Genomic DNA, 18,778 nt, shown 5'->3' with positions numbered 1-18,778 from the left:
GTATTTTTAAACATGTGAAGTATGACAATTCTATGTTTTATATTTTCTACAAAAAGTGATTTACCTTGATTTAGGTCGGTTTGGTACAGAATCCAGCTTCTCAAAACAATACGAAAGGAAAAACTACCTACCTGCTGTTTTGTGGATGCTAGTGCTGACAAAGAACTTTGTTTTGGCCTCATTCCATTACATTATTGTATTCAATTACCGATTCCGTTGACATACAGTAATTATTTCAAAACAGTCGCGTTCTTCAATAGAATAAAAAGTAACACGATAGTGTTGTCTGTGCTAAGGAAACAATATATCCTTGTAACGTTTAAGATTCCATTCCATATATCAAGAGAAAAAATGTCAAAAAGAATGCTATCCAGCGCTGTTTGTCAGAAACATATGCAATGTTATTTTAAGATGTTTTGAAAACTGCATTTTTTCTTGACGGTTGCATTTAGCTCGGTACACTTTTGATTGCAGTCATAGATCTAACCGTTTTCAAAATTTTCTGAGGACGTTTTTTCACAAAAGTATAGACCTTGACCTACCGATATAACAAAATACCCCTGAAACTTTTTTGTCATTTATCAAGTTTATTCTCTAGTTATGATGCAGACATTACATGGCATACTTGACCAATCAACATATGCAAATCTACGCCCCTTTTTTAACCCTTAATTCCTGTTGGCAGTGTGTTTGTGTAGAACTCATTACTTAGGCTGTAGAAAAATACAATACAAAATGATATGCTTACAGCTTAGATATAAGTTATTACTGAAATATCCCGTTCCGGCAGCACTGACATCTAAGTTTGGCATTGCCCATTGAAGAATGGACACATATGTAACAAGCGGTACACTTTCCCATGGTTCTCTACAAATGTGTCAAATTAAATTGAATGCGGGGAAAAACAACTACTGTTTGTATCTGCTATATTCCTCATATGCTAAACTTACATGAAGGAAACATTCATTTAATCACATGGTTATACATATCAAGATATTATTGTTTAAAGCAACTGATGTAATTTAAATAATACACTTATAGGTCAACCCCAAGTACTTCTATGATTAGAGATCTCAACTCTGCAGACGGAGGAATACAATTCAGAGCACCTAATACAAAATCATTTCAAAGATACGATGCAGTCATTGTTTGAAACAATGAACATCACACACAATCTGCCTTATAAAATAAAAGGTTAAAACACGTGTGATACACGTTTCATAATAAAAAGCATCATTATACAAAAACTGGGAACCAAAAAAGAAAACATTATTAAAAATAAATACTACTAGGCAAAATGCAATCGAAATAATATGTCTTATTCATTTTTTTCTTTTGTATTTTTCCCGAATCGAGACACTCGACGTTCAATTATGAGTCCTTTCCTAGGGTTTTCAATCCTGCTGATGTAAGCTGGACGTAATATTCTGTACGGCCGCTTGTAATTCGATTGTTCATGCTTTCGCCATCTTGCTATCTATGTAGTCTAATATGTTTGCTTCATCGATATTGAATATTGAATATAATTTTTATCACTGCCAAATGCCCCCGCAACTCGGGGACATCCATAGTAAGTCCCAGTTCCCACTATTTTCGGCGCTAAAACAAAACCTACACCATTACTCGCCACTGCGGGGGCAACTGAAAGGTAAAAACACGGCCCATTTCCCCCGCTTTACCCGCGGACAATGGGGAGGGGGGTGGCATGGTTAAAAGATGACTGGTGCATTATCTTCAACGCTTAGTACTGTACCTTGCGCTATCACCGATCTTATTTTGTCGTGTCATGTCGATTCGGCCTACTTATCGTCTCTACCCAGTCCTTTTCGCCAACGCTTTTAGCATTGTTGTTTGTTCTAAACCGCGTGAATCAACGTTCATTTTAAATCAGATAAAGATTGGATCAAGTCAATAAATTACTTGCTTTTCAATTATAATTGTTTGTTTTAAATCTTGTGATTTAAGCTTTGAACATTCATTTAAATCAGTTAAATTAATTTAGTTAAATATCATCATGTTTGGGGCATTTCATCAAATAAATAAACTATTCTTCAGAATATGCCTGTACTTTCTAAAGGAATTAATCACTACTACAGTGTTAATATGAATCGTTTTTATGGAGAGTGATGAATTCGTGCTACATAAAGAGCCAGCTAAACTGAAATCACAGCGAATCATTTAACCGTAAGGCTAATGCATTTGATAAAGTATGCTGTTTTGGGAAGTTTTTACACACATCCACACGGTTCCTGGCCACAAATCTAAAGTTGAACGGAACTTGTGATAATTACGAACAATACAAAGTCTACATAAATAACACATCCATTATCGCTGTTGACGCGGCCTCCTCTTATAACGACTTTTACCATATAGGCTTGCTAGTTTTATATCGCGAACATACACGGCAAAGGCCTGCTGGCTGGTTCGAAACAACGGCAAATTCGATGAAAGAATATGAAACTCATTTTACTTTCATCAGCAATGCGAATTGTATTACAAAAAGTTTGAAGAAACTAGTTTACAATATCTTACTAAATATATCGTAAATTACACTCGATCAAGGCCAATGCGAGGCTAACAGTTAAAGAAGCAAACATTAAGATCCTGATTCAATTAAAACTAAAACGGGTTAATTACGCAGTGGATATGGCTTTAGAAGTTATAGCATTTTTCTTTTGGGTAGCCCCTTGCCAAATAAACTCATTTTGCGTATGTATGTTCACCAATTTATTTCCCGAATGTTATCAAATTAATCAACACAGGAAAATGTACTTAAGACTATGTAAATGTAATGGGTTTTTTTCTTTAATTCGTTGGTAATGAACAAGAGTCAATACTTTTAATGGAACTCATATTGCCTTTGTCATACATTTTTCTAAGGATTCGTTTGATAGTTTCTTTCAAAATAAATCGAACTATATAAAGATGCGTGGCACAAATAAAAGTTGATGCCATATTAGAACAGATAAGTACGTCCGGTTTAGGTGCATTCCCATTGTGTGTTCTTTGATGAGAGTCTTTCCCTCCGATTTGAATATTCAAATGAATGCAACGTTACGGAAGATATAACTTAATACGAAACAAATTAAATAAGGTTTGTGTTGCGTTATGAGTATATTTTTCACGTGGTTATTCCAGTCGTGAACCACACATTTTGGTGCTCGTGGGTGCAATAAATTCCGCGCCTACACTGAAACAAGTACTCTCTATAATAACAAAGGCATCACGCAGAGCAGCCATTTCAATATAAATGGGTATGAATAAATAAAATTCGACCAATATTTGTATTGCTAACTATGACTAGATACGATTAAATTATAATGATGCTAGGAAAGTTACAGCAACAGCCCCGTAGTGAAACATGAAGCTGACAAGTAAAAGAGCTGCCCTCTCACAAATCGACCGGTTTGATAATTTGTTTAGGTCTATGAATCATCCAATTTTAACCAGTGATATACGACTGCTGCCAAAAGATCATATCACCCAAATAATTGAAGTTTTAAGTCAAACAATTCAATTTCCTTAAAGTGTAACAAAACATTAAACTACGAATCTAAATATAAAACGTGCTATCTCAATTTGCAGATATTTACGCATAGAATGGCTGATTCCAAGAAAAAAAACACTACTGCAGTGGTCAATCTATGAGAGTGCAGCTTTTAGGCTTAAGAGAAACACAACAAACAAACTATACCAATAAAAAACATAAGCACCGAGACTTATAAACCTATAAACAGTCCGGAAGAAATGAAGGTCGTGTATGTCTTCTCCATTTCAATACTATATGAAATAGAATGTAAAAAATACAAAGAAAGTGTCACAGTTCAACAATTAATATATATTAAAGGGCCATTTTCATGCATTTGAAAACAATTGTTTTTTCCAAATCCTGATGATTTCTCACTTCATTTGCAGGAAGATTGGCGGGCCTAGGGAGGCTGCAGGAAATCGATCCAAGTATTCCTCCTTGCACCATAGCATTACTAAACATTTTAATTACTTGAGCATGTGATACCAGTTATTTTGAGCATAAGAAGCTCCATTGCAATCAGTTTAGGCCTTTAAAAAAGCCGCAATGCTTTTTACAAGACAATATCTAGATCAGGCCTTATGTGAACAGGGCCTTTCTGGTCACCCCGTGATCTAGGCAACTAATTAGGCTAATATTGGCAAATGTGCTGTTTAGTTGAATGGCTCCGTTCTTGATTTTACATAAAAGGTTACTGTCCCGGAATAGGACTGGCCATAAAGAACACGTGGTTTCTTGAGATATTCCATAAGGATTGACAATGGATTTTGGTTGATAATTGCTTGAGTGAGATGAATAATCACCAAAGAGCTTTCGACTGATGGTAGTATTTTTTCACCGGTGCACAGAATTAAAAAGAATCAATACAAGCTCTTTAAGCTTGATAGTATAGAAGAATACTTTCATTTCGAATTAAGCTATCAACCCATAAATTAGCCATGATATTAATATGAACAATTTCATACAAATTTCCGGTAACTCGATGTATCGAGAAGGGTAATTATGCCTATTAAAAAAACCTGGATCTTTGATACAAAATAGCTTGATTTGCGTGCGTGTGAAGCAAAGTTTAAATTATTCTAAGCTGAAGTTTGTAATACAATCAAAGTTTGTTCTAAAACAAATGCACTGTCGTACACATTTCCGGTAACTCAATGTTTCAAGAAGAATAATTATGCATAAAAACCGTGATCTTTGATACAATATAGCTGGATTCGCGTGCGTGTGAAGCAAGTTTAAATTATTCCGAACTGAATTTATTTAGAAAATCAAAGACTGTTCTAAAACAAATGCACTGTCTTACACATTTCCGGTAACTCAATGTTTCAAGAAGGGTAATTATGCATAACAAACCTGGATCTTTGATACAAAATAGTTTGATTAACGTGCGTGTAAAGCAAAATTTAAATTATTCTGAACTGAATTTTGTAAGAAAATCAAAGGCTGTTATAAAACAAATGCACTTCCTTGCGTAATTACACTTGTGACTGGACGTTAACTTCGATAAACTCCTGTTAGCACTTATTACCGCAGGCCGCAGTGTTTCACTTACGATTACAGTAATTTGAATTTTTCAGTGCTATATCATTCCTTTAAAAGCAATACAAAAAGGTTGTTTTCGTCATGTTTTGTCTTTATGTCGGCCAAATGTATTTTCATTAAATGACATTGGTGGTATGTGTTATCAAATTCAAATGCTATAACCATCATGTAGTAATGTAAAAGTAAAAACGACTATACGAATATCTCTGCAAAAATTGGTGTATCGCTCGAAAGAAAAATAAAATACGAAAAGATTTGAGATTGATCGTGGATAGATATCAAAAATAAATGGTATAAAACTATGGACGCATACTTTTTTGAAATGTTAAGTTTGAATTATTTTATATTACAATACATCTACAAATCGTTTCCATTGAAGAGAGCAAGGTAGTATAATCATTGAATATTTAAAACTAGTGATGAATGCATACATTCAGTTAAAGTAAGTACAAACTACATGAATGAATTAAAGAAATAGCTAAAAAGTAGAAATAAACTTTTTGATTACCCCACGGAAAAGGAATATTACTTTTACATGTGTAAATTGTATCTTCTCAGAACTAGTATTCATATGAACTATATGAACATGGAAATATGATGGAGTTAAAAGTTAATATTATTGATTTATTCGGGATTGTTGGGATAAGAGTGAGGTTGTACATACAAACTGGTTTAAACCCCCAGTAAATTTACATTTTACCGACCGTTCCAAGGCGGTACCTAACAATCCTTGATAAACATACTTAGTTTTTTTTATATATAGTATGTATGCAATGTGCTGCTTGTAGAGTTTTGTGCTGTTCATCCATGTTTCTTGTTTGTGATTAAATGTTATACGTCTTTGGCGTTTACCCAGTTCCATTAAACCGGGTTTGTGTTTGCTACTGAGCTTGTTTCTGTAGCTTTTTGCATAAGTATTCATGATCTCCTTGTGTTAAGACTAACAGGTTTATCGTCGATTATCTAACAATCTGCTTTGACATAAACTTGGAACATCATTGATTATTAAAAAGTTATTGTTTCCTTATTCCAGTCATCGACGTATTGTTTACAAGCTAAAATAAGTAAATAAAATATAGGTTTCATAAATACTTAATATGTAAAATTAATGTATTTCGCAAATGAAATTAAAGACTTATTCTTGAAAATATTTTTACAATACACTTTACCTATTCATTTAGCTTTTTCATTGCAAATAACTGGTCAAAATATACAATTTTGCTAAACATTAAAATACTCTGTACGGCTTTATCCAGCAATTTTATTCATAACAATATTAACGAAAGTTTAAGCATAAACCCTGTTTAATGGCACAGGGTAAACGCAAAAATATATAGAACACAATTATGACATCTATAGCAAACGAAGTTGTGTAGCTAACGATGAGTAGCTGCTCTTGTCTTTGATTCTTTGATCTTACGAAAAGTTTACAGATAAAAATAGTTTGTTTTGGGACTGACTTTTCCACTGTATTCTGTAAGCTCAAAAGTACAACTATCAATAAAACACAACACAAACGTATGTCTTGCTCGACGACGCATTTCACATCATTAAAGTGGTTCTCTATCATTTAGCCTATGGTAATTTTATTTTGTCACAAATCAGATGGGGCAAGGCTATCACGCTTGCCTTAATTAAGCCTTTACAGAGGGTTTTATTTCTTTGCAATGGATAATCATCCTACTCCTAGAATCCGCTGGAAATTTGTTTTTCTCTATCTTTCTCTATAAATTAACGTTTATTATATCACTTTTAAATTAGAAAAACAATATTTTAAATGGGAAAACGTTTGGGGCGATGTTAACTCGCTGCGATGTCTTTCGTCTTAATTCGAAAGATATATATTTGCCAAAGCCTTTTGAAACGCAGATGTCTAATTGATTTTTACGAATCAAAATATACTCTTATAGCTTTGTGGCTTTATCTCTTAATACATATTCTGTGTTACCGATTATTATTTATGACAAGTATAGGCCGTCTGAAAAGTGTTAAAACATTAGCGTATAGAACGAAGAACTGGCAGGTACCTACCCAATGGCAAGTCTTTCGTATATCAATTGTTTAAAAATTTGAGATCGATAGGCAAGGTTTGTGAAGTTATTGTACCGTTAAGGGTAAAGTTTTAGTAATAAACAGAATATCAACATTCCGCTTCAAACCATGCATTAATGTGGATTTAAATATGGGTCTTCTTACGTTGTTATCATAAAAATAGAGGATATTTGTTTATTTAAGTTTAAGATCGTATCATTCATGAGTGTCATAGAAAAACATATTTTCACGAGTGGCGAAACAACGATATTTTCACTCGTGGTTTTCGCCACTCGTGAAAATATATTTTTCTATGATCACGAGTGAAATAAAATACGATCTTACACTGAAATAGACAACAGATTTGTTTCTTTTATGCTTATTTTGGGAAATAAATTAAGCAAATTCTCTCTTTATATATATATAATAGCTGATGATGTAGCTGTCAATTTTCTATCTCCGGTTTGTTGAGAAAAATGTTCTCTGATATTTTCTCTTTTAAAGTTTATTATTACCTCGTTTTTAGTGCAAATATTTTATGAACAGTAATCAATTGAGTTTCATTACATCATTTTTGTTCCAAAAAAATAACTTTTTTTAAGCGGGGCATGAAAACATAACCAAATAACTACGCCGCCATTTATTGAATGAAATTTGAAAGGTAGAATGTGTTAGCAAACCAAATGCGGTTTATCATTGGATTTTAAACATTTTTTCTTAGTTTTTGAGTGTGTTTCAAGATACGTGTATAATCAGTCATCCTATTGTCAGAGACCAGATAATGATGAGGTCCACGCTAGTTTGTTGACAAATTTTGAGGCGTGGGTGGGGTAAAAACATAATTAATCTGTAAATTGCTGGGAAGTTCGTATTACGTATTACAACGACAAACAGTTCAAAATGCATTTGAACGATGACATAACATTATATTTATGTTCCAACTGTTGTTTTCCTCTGTAATATGTTTGGTGAAAGCAAATGTTCGAACATTCAGCTTCAAAATATAAAAAAAAACGTTTGAAAAACGGAAAAAAAAAACATTTTTCTAATAAAAGGTAAGTTTATCAGTTCAAAATATATCTTTATTTAAACTTGTGTAACATTACTTTAAAGTTTAAATATTTTATTTTTCTGGGTCAAAGTAAAGTGTTCTGTTTTACTCAAGGGGAAGTTACTACAGTGGATTTTAAAAGTTGTTCTGAAAGTTGATATTTTCACCCCTTATTTGCAGTGAAAATATCAAATTGATATTTTTTATGTTGTTATTTACTGATAAAACTCCACATTACATCGAAAAGCATGAAAGAAATGAAAATATTTAAAGTGAAACTATTATCTAAAATCAAAACATATACATGTATAACAAACATAAATTTTGACTGACGAAATTTCAACTAAATAATACATTAATGGAAACTATTAGATGGAAGATTGTAACCGTGTATTCAATAAATGAAAATGCAAACATAATAAATGGTTGGTGAATGCTTAAAACAAAAGTAGTAATTGAGGATAATATTATTTGGAAGAGAAAGTGCAACTTTAATGTTTATAACGTCTTTACCACAAACAATATCAAACCAAACTGACAACTTAGTTCAAGACGTTATACAAATTAAACAGTTTACGGTATTGCATGTTTGTGTAGCGAATTTTAAAAATGAAAAGATATAAAAAACGTAATAGTCAGATCATTCACAAGTACCAGGCAACTAAAGAGCAGTTTAATAAAAGATTATATTGAGTCATCAATTTTAACTTACTTTGAATAGGCAATTTGAAGACCAAGAAGAGTGGTGTTGATTTTAAGCATACTTGTAAATCGGTTAAATATATTAAAAGAATAATTGGCGAATGAAAAATACATTGCCAATCATATCAGATCGCATTTTGCCTTCTATGATTTGGTTTCATGTTGTCACCATGCTATTGATACATCGCTGACAATATTTCAGGAGATGACAACGAGTATCGAGTACACGAGTATTTTATTCAGTACTCGAGCAATTGAAAAGGGTGTTCTTTGATTTTTCGCTAAATGCACGATTTACACAGGACATACAGACTATGGGCCGAATTCAGAACAATCACTCTCACTCACACCCAATGAACCAATCCTCTGAATTCACATAACTGGTCAGATATTTATAACAGTACTGGCGCTTTGCCAACAAATTACTATCTACAGTCCCTTTAATTTCCGAACATAATTGCCCCAATATAATTAACAGACATTTGTGAGGTGAAACAAATTGTCAACTAATGGCCTCAATTTGCATGTTGCAATGATGTTGATTAGCAACATTCATAGAAATACAACAATAAGAGACAGTTCACCAAATAATGCGCGTTGACGTAAAAATTAGGATCGCTGATTTCGATAATTGATTCGTTGATGGGTGTATTTTGAAAAATATTCACTACTTTTAATTGGTAAACATTTTTAATTAAGAATTATTCATATCAATGACGTCAACAAAAATGTTAAAGATTGGAGAAAATTATTTCTAACGCATTTCATAGAGTAGACATACATCGCAAACTTATACCTTATACAATATGCCACTCGTAGTGTAGAGAGGACCTACGATAGTGGCGCAAGAAGCATGCATTTAAAACATAAATACGAAACAACTCATTGGAAGCAATTAAATTTCGTCAATCGTTATTCTGATTTTTGTCAAATTAATTGCAACTGTGTGTTGCTTATAAGGATGCTGATTTCATGACGGGATTTCATTTCGACATGTTCATTCCTATATTGTTTTGCATCCGCTATACTTGTGTGATATATTTGTTTGGATAATTATAAAATAAACAAACTAAAAGAATAAAACACCATTTTTTGCCTGACAAACTACATTTAAGAAAATGAACAGTATTCCGAAGACAAACGAGCAGGGTAAATATAAGTGAATCTTCAATTTGTTTTCCGGTTGTCCGGTTAGCGCACTAGCTTTTCACTAAGGCGACCTGGGTTCGATTCCCGGCCTTGGCGCATGTGAGTTTGGTAAGTGGACACCAAGTCGGACAAGTGGGTTTTCTCCGGGTACTCCGGTTTCCCCCACAACACAAGGCCACACTCTCGCGCAATATCGAGCCAACGAGAGTGACTTTGTATAAGCTTTATAGCTTCCTTCACAATCATTGTAAAATATATAATGGTTAAAAAATTTGTTTTCCGAGTACTCGATCGGAACATTTCAGAGAACTCGGGTACCGATTAAACGACTTGTTGCCATCCAAAAAGTTAACTTATGAAGTGATGTTCTTTTTGTGAAATTTGAAAATCATTGCAACAAGATGATGGGCATACAGACTAGTATGACAACACGTTGGCCAGGACATAACCAACGCCGGAATTGCTACCGATCTTGTCAAATAACTTCAAAACGAACTATTTTTTCGCATAATTATTATCATTATGAAGAACGTGTAAAAACACAGCTTTTTGCTTCTAAATCTTTCAGAAACTTTTTACAACCAATAACCTTCAACTAGCGATGAAGTTCTCAAAATTCTCATCTCACCGTTTCTGGTCTTTGATGGCAGAATGGTAATTCGAATCCGATTCTGAAAATGATGGATTTCTTATCCAATACTTCCTAGTTGATTACTTCTTCTTATGTTAACGAACCTTTTAAATCCTATAGAAATGAATAATGTGTTGTGATATGTGACATTATTTTTGTAACTGTCTTAAGGCTCCATTCCGGATCACTTTGAGATTTAATGAACAACATAATTTATCAAAATGGTTACCGATTTGTACTGACTGTATACCATTTACATACACGTATGTTTAAACAAATGTTTAATTAATAATAAGCTGTACATGCTTACACCAGAATAAACTTTATTTTATGTTTTGTTATGTCTCGTCAAGGTGACACTGCTGTTAACGTTATTGATGGAGCTCCTATTTCTGCAGCAGAAAAAACTGAACGACGTTTTTTTTAAATTTAGGTAGACACTGACTTTGTGTTTGAAATAAAGAGTAAACGGATGCGCTTCGCTTGATTAGAACGACCAGAAACTGAACAACCGCCTCTCTTCAAAGCATTAACACTTGCACCATTCAGTAACATAAATTCCGTTTATTATTTATGCAAAAAGCTACAGAAACAAGCTCAGTAGCAAAAAGTTTAAACATAAACCCGGTTTAATGGTACTGGGAAACGCCAAAGACATATAACATAAAATCATAAACAAGAAACATGGAAGAACAGCACAAAACTCCACAAGCGGGCACAGTGCATACATACTATATACAAAAAACTAGGTATGTTTATCAAGGATTGTTAGGTACCACCTTGGAACGGTCAGTAAAATGTAAATTCACTGGGGGTTTAAACTAGTTTAAGTGCACAAACCTCACTCTTATCTCAACAATCCTAAATAAAGATAAACGCAAAAGGTAATTCTTATCAAAGTATGCATTAACTTGAGGAAACTTACAATGAAACAAATAATAATAAACTTATAGGTAAACCCCAAGTACTTCTATAATTAGAGATCCGAACTCTATCTGCTGACGAAAGAATACAATTCAGAGCACCTAATGCAAACACAATCATTGTACAAAAAGCAAATTGTTTAACAGAATATAAATATATTTAAAATAATTCCAAAAACAGTCTGTTACAGATCCTTTAATATGAGAAAATAAAACGTTCACGTAGCTTCGCGATTTGTGATATCTATAATGGACTAAACCCCATGTTTCCGGGTTATTCGGTTTCAATGACAAGTTGACATAAAACAGTAGTTATATGGCCCTCTTCTCCTATCATTCAAATACACTTTTAATAGGCGATGAAGTTCATATGTCTGCACGCTCGACCTATTGAATCACCAGATTTAGAACCTTGCCTTTGTGTATCTTGCTAAAACAAGCTTTTATTTAATTTGTGCTAATTGTCTTCTCATTAATTGAGTATCTTCCCACTCCATTTAAGACAAAAATAAACACATGTTTGAATAAGTTTAATGCTATATTTTCTCTTAACCCTTTAGAGAGTTAGTTCGTCCTTCCTTAATAGTTGCAGGAGTATGTATAAAAGTCGTATTGATATTGATGACATTTATAGCCAGTTGAACAATAGTTAGAACTTCAGACGGGATTCCCATCTTTAGCCCTGGACAACGCCGTTTAGGGTTAAGGGTTTAAAATGGCTCTACAATACATTTAACTCTTATTTGATCTGGCTGACACCTTTAACAAGAATAGCAATGGTAGCTCTCTCTCTCTCTCTCTGTCCTTCTCTCTGTCTCGCTCTTCCTCTCCCTCTCTCTCTCTCTCTCTCTCTCGCAAACCTCCTTTCTGTCTCTCTCTTGCCGGCATCCCCCTCTCTCTATCCCTCTGTCTCCCTGTCTCTCCCTCACCCGCCCCCTCTCTCTCTCTTAGTGCAACTGTAATTAAATATCACTCAGAATCACAGTTATTCGCTTTATCATAGCTTTGCTATAGCATAAATAAAGTAGATGTTTCAAACATTTCATTTCCCAAATGCACTTCAATAATTGATAATCGTTAGATGTCTGTGGCGTTTCTTTTTCTAGTTTATGAACAAATTATTAAGTTCAGTTCTGGTCTGTTTGAAGGTTGGCGTGTGCAATGAAATATATACTAAGTACCTGTTTGATTGTCACAATCATATATACAAAAATGATCCCATTTTACAAAATGCAATTAAATACAAGTGGCAAATGTGAACATATTTGACTAAACATTAACTTAATTTAGCCATGTTTTGATATAGAAAAACCTACACTTATTATTTGACATAACTCAATCATAAGTCTAAGATTTAAAAGATTAACAGATTACTCAAGAGTGAGGTTGTGTACACAAACTGGCTTAAACACCCAGTACTTGAAGAAATGGTAAAAGTTACATGGAACAATTAGGGTAAAATTTATATTTACATGAATAACTAAACTTGAGAAACTTGTCCAGTAGCCTATAGATTAAACATTAAACCTGTTCAATGGCATAGGCGTTTTCCTTTTGTATTGAATAAATATAGCGAAGTCAGCAGGGAGATTTAATCGTGTAGCTGTTCATGACTGAGGAAATCTGGTATGATTTATATTTTATACATCCTTCACCTACTGAGAGTGCAACTTATACTTCCTTCAAGGAAATAAAATACCATTTAGCGATGACAGATTAGACCATCAAGTCTTGGCAAAATCAGGGTCGAGTACTCAATGCTTTATCAAAAATATTTACTGATTTTGTGCTGATTCATTTTCCTTATGTCTTGTTTTAGGAAAATATCATAAATTGTTTTCTTCAGTACTAAATGTAAAAAAATAACAATCTGAACTCGTACCTTATCAACACGTTTTTAACTTGAAGTATAAACAATCTGCAATTTACACCACTGTCTTTTTGCAAACAAAATGAAATTGCACAAATATGGAAACATTCCGCCCTAAATGTTCCGTTGGTTTTTCAAATTTCAGAATCTATGCTGCAGCTAATATTTAAAACTATGAATAAAAAACCAACATGCCATTATAAAGAGAAGAAAGCTGAAAACTATGCTCAAGCAGGTTTTGAACTTAAATCTTGCCCACAGGGGTTACTTTCTCATGGCCTCAGATATCATTTGCCAAGTGTTTGTCCATGAGCATGAAAAAGCTGAAGGCTGATCAAATCTGAGCTTAGACACTGCTTGGAAATTATGATGTAGTTAAATGCGTCAACATTCTTAAGATGACCCTATCTTATAAGTTTTGTCTAGCCCTTTTTCTGCGTTTAAAATTTAAAGAAGCAAAACATTGCATATCATAGGGGAGCTTTATTCAAATGCCTCTTCATATTTTGAGCAGAAAACGCTTTGCGTCCATTTCGGTTTCCGTTTTTTTTTTTTTAAATCCAGTGCAAACTTCCATGGACTTTAGGTAAAGTATTTTGGAAGTTTCATGCATTTGATATAATTTAACATTATGATTTGATATTTGGTTACGAATTGACTTAATCACATAACAAAAAATAATACTGTACCAGAAAGCAAACCATTGTTTCGTTTGTCAACGCATAACAATCACAATTTTAGTACTTACGTTAAATAAGAGAAGGTGCGAAATAAAGTTAGATGTTTATGCATTTCAGCTTCCATCAACATATCGTCCTGTTATTCGCTTCCTCTAGACACTTTGAAAACACTGTTTCGATCCAAACACAACTAATTATGACACTTCTACTTTTCCGTTTAACCCATTTTGATCACTAATTTGATCATTAATTGTGTGACTGGTGAAATGTCCATTGCAGTTCTACTTTTAACACTGTCTTTGGAACAATATGTATCCGATAAATAAGTGTTGGAAATACTGCCAGTTCTGTTTTGGTTTGGTCAGGATGCTAAATAAATATATGATTATACCTTTGGAAAACACTGATGAAACACATTAAATTTCGATAGTCTCAATACTTTGCACTGAAAGCCTATTTTCTTCATTTTTTTTTTAATATGGAAATATATCCATTTGGCTAATTAGTCGGAATATGTCTGAAAAAGCATTGGAAACAAATTTAACAGTGCATGGGTGTGTTACTTACAAGATGTAAAACGTTGTTGCCGCTTATGTCACATTTAAAATAGTTTAACTTCAAAATTGCAAAGATTATCAGTTTTACATAACTTCTCATCTAGCTATTTTGAAAACTCAGAAAATGCATTATAAGGTCCATGGTGTCAGATATTTCTGTAAGCAAGTAAGATTGCAAAGTTTTTTTCAATGTAGATTGATCATATAAACTGCTACTCTTCCAGTATTTCTTTGTGACATTTAAACCGGAATGAAAACGCTGTCTCAATGTGGATTTCATTATTTTTCCACATTCGTTATGAACTCGTACATGTAGTATTACGACATAGCATAACTGATTTTGGATTTCCGATAATGTTAATACTTAATCATCGTGATTTGAGCAGAGTACATTAGGAAATTTGAGTCGCTTTCACAATTTGCGAATTACAGAGTATTAAACGGATCTTTTAGCAAGTCTTCTTCGTAAAATAGTTTATATTGATACTTATTTACATCCGCATATTTCTCTATTTTCAGCTGGAGGCTAATTGACACAGTGGAATAACGTACGAAACGTCATAGCCATCATATGAGACTTCACAAAGACTACTCCTGCGTACACATATCGCCTGCATACTACCAGCATTTTGGACTGTGTATGCAATTTAGAAGTCCGTGTTGGCTTAATATCTGATGTATAGACTGTCAGCGAAGTGGTCACAATAAAAGGATATGTCAACATCTATAAGGTCACACTATGTCGTACATGACATTAACATTACTGAAAAGATTATTCGGAACAAGATGAGTCAGATCCAATAATGTCAATAAGAAACATTTAACGGACAACCTATTTACCACGGTGTTGTGTAACGTTGTCGTAGAAAATCCCAGGGAATAAAATGTATACAAATATGAGTGGAAGTCCTTGTCTCGTGCATAATACCACAGATCCAGGAGAAGTCTTCTACGACACTGCCCAGTTTGTAACATGACTAATTATTTACCCATTCCTCTGCTTCCCTGGAATTCTTGGCAATATTCTATCACTAATTGTGCTTTTCCACAAAGATATGGCTAGATCAATAAACGTCTACTTATCCGCATAGGCAATCTCAGACACAGTGAAGTTGATTAACGATGTTCTCTACTTTGTCGTCATTCTAATGAAGCAAATTAAGGCGGAAAATGCACGACAGGTGATGTCACAGTTGTTTTAATTTGCCTTTTGTGTGAACGCTAGGCTTACAGTATCGATTGCTATAAAGATATATATTCCCATGTGTCATCCAACGAAAGCGCAATACATTTGCACACTTTCCCGGGCAAGGAATACAAGCATTTCATTGTTTAACATAATGCTAGTTTACGCGTCCCCTCTGCGCTTACGTTCCATTCCATCGAAATCGTCGACACAGCATTAAAACAACATGTTTTATTGCAGAACCAACTGACTTAGGAAATAATCTGTCATTCATGAAAACATATACATGGATACAAAACTTGTTTCGTTATATCATTCCACTTGTGGTGCTGACATTTTTAAACCCAAAAATCATTCATAAATTAAAACGTGAGGGAATCAAAGGTAAGAGTTTGTGAAGAAACCGGATGACTCTCATTATGATTATTATAATCATTGTGCTTCTGGTCTGCATTGATGCGGTGATGTCTATGTTCTTTGGATATGGCTATGTGGAAGAAGACAGTTTCGTGAAAGGTATTCAAGAAATTACTGACTCGCTTCTTGCGATGAACTCTGCCTTCAATTTCAACAAGCGCATATGAAGCTACAAGAAACATTAGTCCGTACATTAATATAACACACATTTCTGCCTAGAATATACCTTAAATAATAAGTATAAGATGCTTGATGGATTTGATAAACCAAACCTAATTATTATTTCCTAAATTTTCATAATGATGGCGGTAAATTTGCAGAATTCATGCAGTGAATAACAGAGAAATGGAAATAACGATTTCTTGAATACAAAGTAATAACAGAGATGATAAATTGTCAAGCTTTCGCAAAAAGAATCACGAAAACGTATATGTGTCATCATAAGGCCACATTTAAACGATTTCTTTTTCAGATTATTATTTTGTATCGAGGATACATTATAATAATATCGAACGCGATAAGTTGTCTTACTATTAGTCCCTACGGGTTCTTATATGTCAAAGTATTAAAACTCGGTGTAATCTTTTTATTTTGAAACAATATAATAACACAAACATTGATTGATTTTAAACGAGTACGCATGTATTGCACTACTTTTCATTATTTGACCTATATTATTAGATTACTTTTTTATAATGCAAAGGTGTTGTTTTGTAATCTTAAAACCTGTCAAAGCTACAACGATTTCACTGGCAAAGGAGGAGACAAGCTTAGTTTGTCATTTTACAAATTTCAGTTGCATTCAGAATATCAACAATTCACGTGACATTCTAACAGGTTTAAGTTTGGCAACAATAATGATACCGCTTAGAAATATTTAGTTCGTAGCATAAAAAACAGAAAGGATTGTGGATATGATTTTTTTTTAATTTTTTGACCCGTACTTGATTATCTTACGCAAACACTAACAACAAACCACACACTCATTAAAATCACTTTACCGTTAAATGATGGGAAAACCGCCTAGGAACAGTCAGTGAAACAAGAGTTCACAGGGACTCGAGGCTACTGGGGGCTTCCAGTCCTACAGTTTATGCCGCTATTGAGCATCAAGCTGATGCTTGGGCTTATCAGTGGAACTAATATACCATAACTGTAAACTGACCACTTGACCCTTTCACTGCTGGGAGCTGTTTGCCTGACTAATTTGAGAGTAATAGCTTTTCTTGTCTTGAGATTTGGGCCATTTTATGTTAGGAGGCTTTTCTTGGTATTTCAACTTTCGCTAAATTGATTATTAAAATAATAATATTATCGAATGCTTTTGTATAAATTTTGTATATCATAGTTATTATTATTATTATTATTATTATTATTATTATTATTATTATTATTATTATTATTATTATTATAATTATTATTATATACGATAGTCCAAAATCCACTATACTGACGTCCATCAAGTATCATTGTGCAATATTTAAATGACGTCATAAAACAAGTTTGTCATGAATATTACGTTTATTACGAAATCATGTGTCTTTTAGGTGATTTAAACCATTGATATATAATTATATTAATAACCTGTTGATGTCTTATTCAACTGTTGTTGATGTTTTAAGATTTTGATTTCAGTCAGTAAGCGCCTCGTGTGACTTGAATCGAATTCCATCTCCCTGATCAAAACGCACTACTCATAAGTTATTACCCTATTATACGATGCTTTTATATGTATATTTCCTTTTTTGCAAAGAGAAAATAATATGGAGAAAATATATATTTCTGGAAAAATGCTCTACATACATTGTATAACAGAAACATGTAATAAAAGTTCAGTGACTGCTGTGATTATAAATTTACATTAACAGTGCATGTAGGAGTGCAAACGATCAGAAGAAGTTTAAGAAGAGATAATTTTAAATATTATATTAAAATAATCTGAGTCATATAACATTCAAATATACTGGTATGATATCAAAAGTCCGGACATAGAGGTTTAAGTTACATTATTGCTTTGTTGTGATCATTTCTCATATGATGATATTAAACTGCTTTGAAACAAGTATTATATATATATATATATATATATATATATATATATATATATATATATATATATATATATATATATATATATATATATATATATATATATATATATATATATATATATATATATATATATATTGAAATAAGGTAGCAATGTTTTATGATAATTCCGAAAGCAAAGACAAAATAGTTAATGTTCTCGCACAACAATGCAAAATAAGAAGAGAAATCTTACAAAGAAAACAAACGTTGATTTAACTGTGTCAGTAAAGAAGATTTTAATCGCTGTTTCAAAAGCTACATTTTAGGAAATGAATTTTCTAGAAAATTACATAAATGAAGATACACAAACATAAAGAGGGCTTATATAATTCACATGAAAAGTGAGCAATGATGTTTTTTGAAATGCATTTTAGCAAAGACCACAATGTCAATGTATCAATAGAAACCTATGAAAGTTT

The sequence above is a fragment of the Mya arenaria genome, chromosome 5 (genome assembly GCF_026914265.1).
Source record: "Mya arenaria isolate MELC-2E11 chromosome 5, ASM2691426v1".
Lineage (NCBI taxonomy): Eukaryota > Metazoa > Mollusca > Bivalvia > Myida > Myidae > Mya > Mya arenaria.
This window is presented reverse-complemented; position numbering follows the sequence as displayed.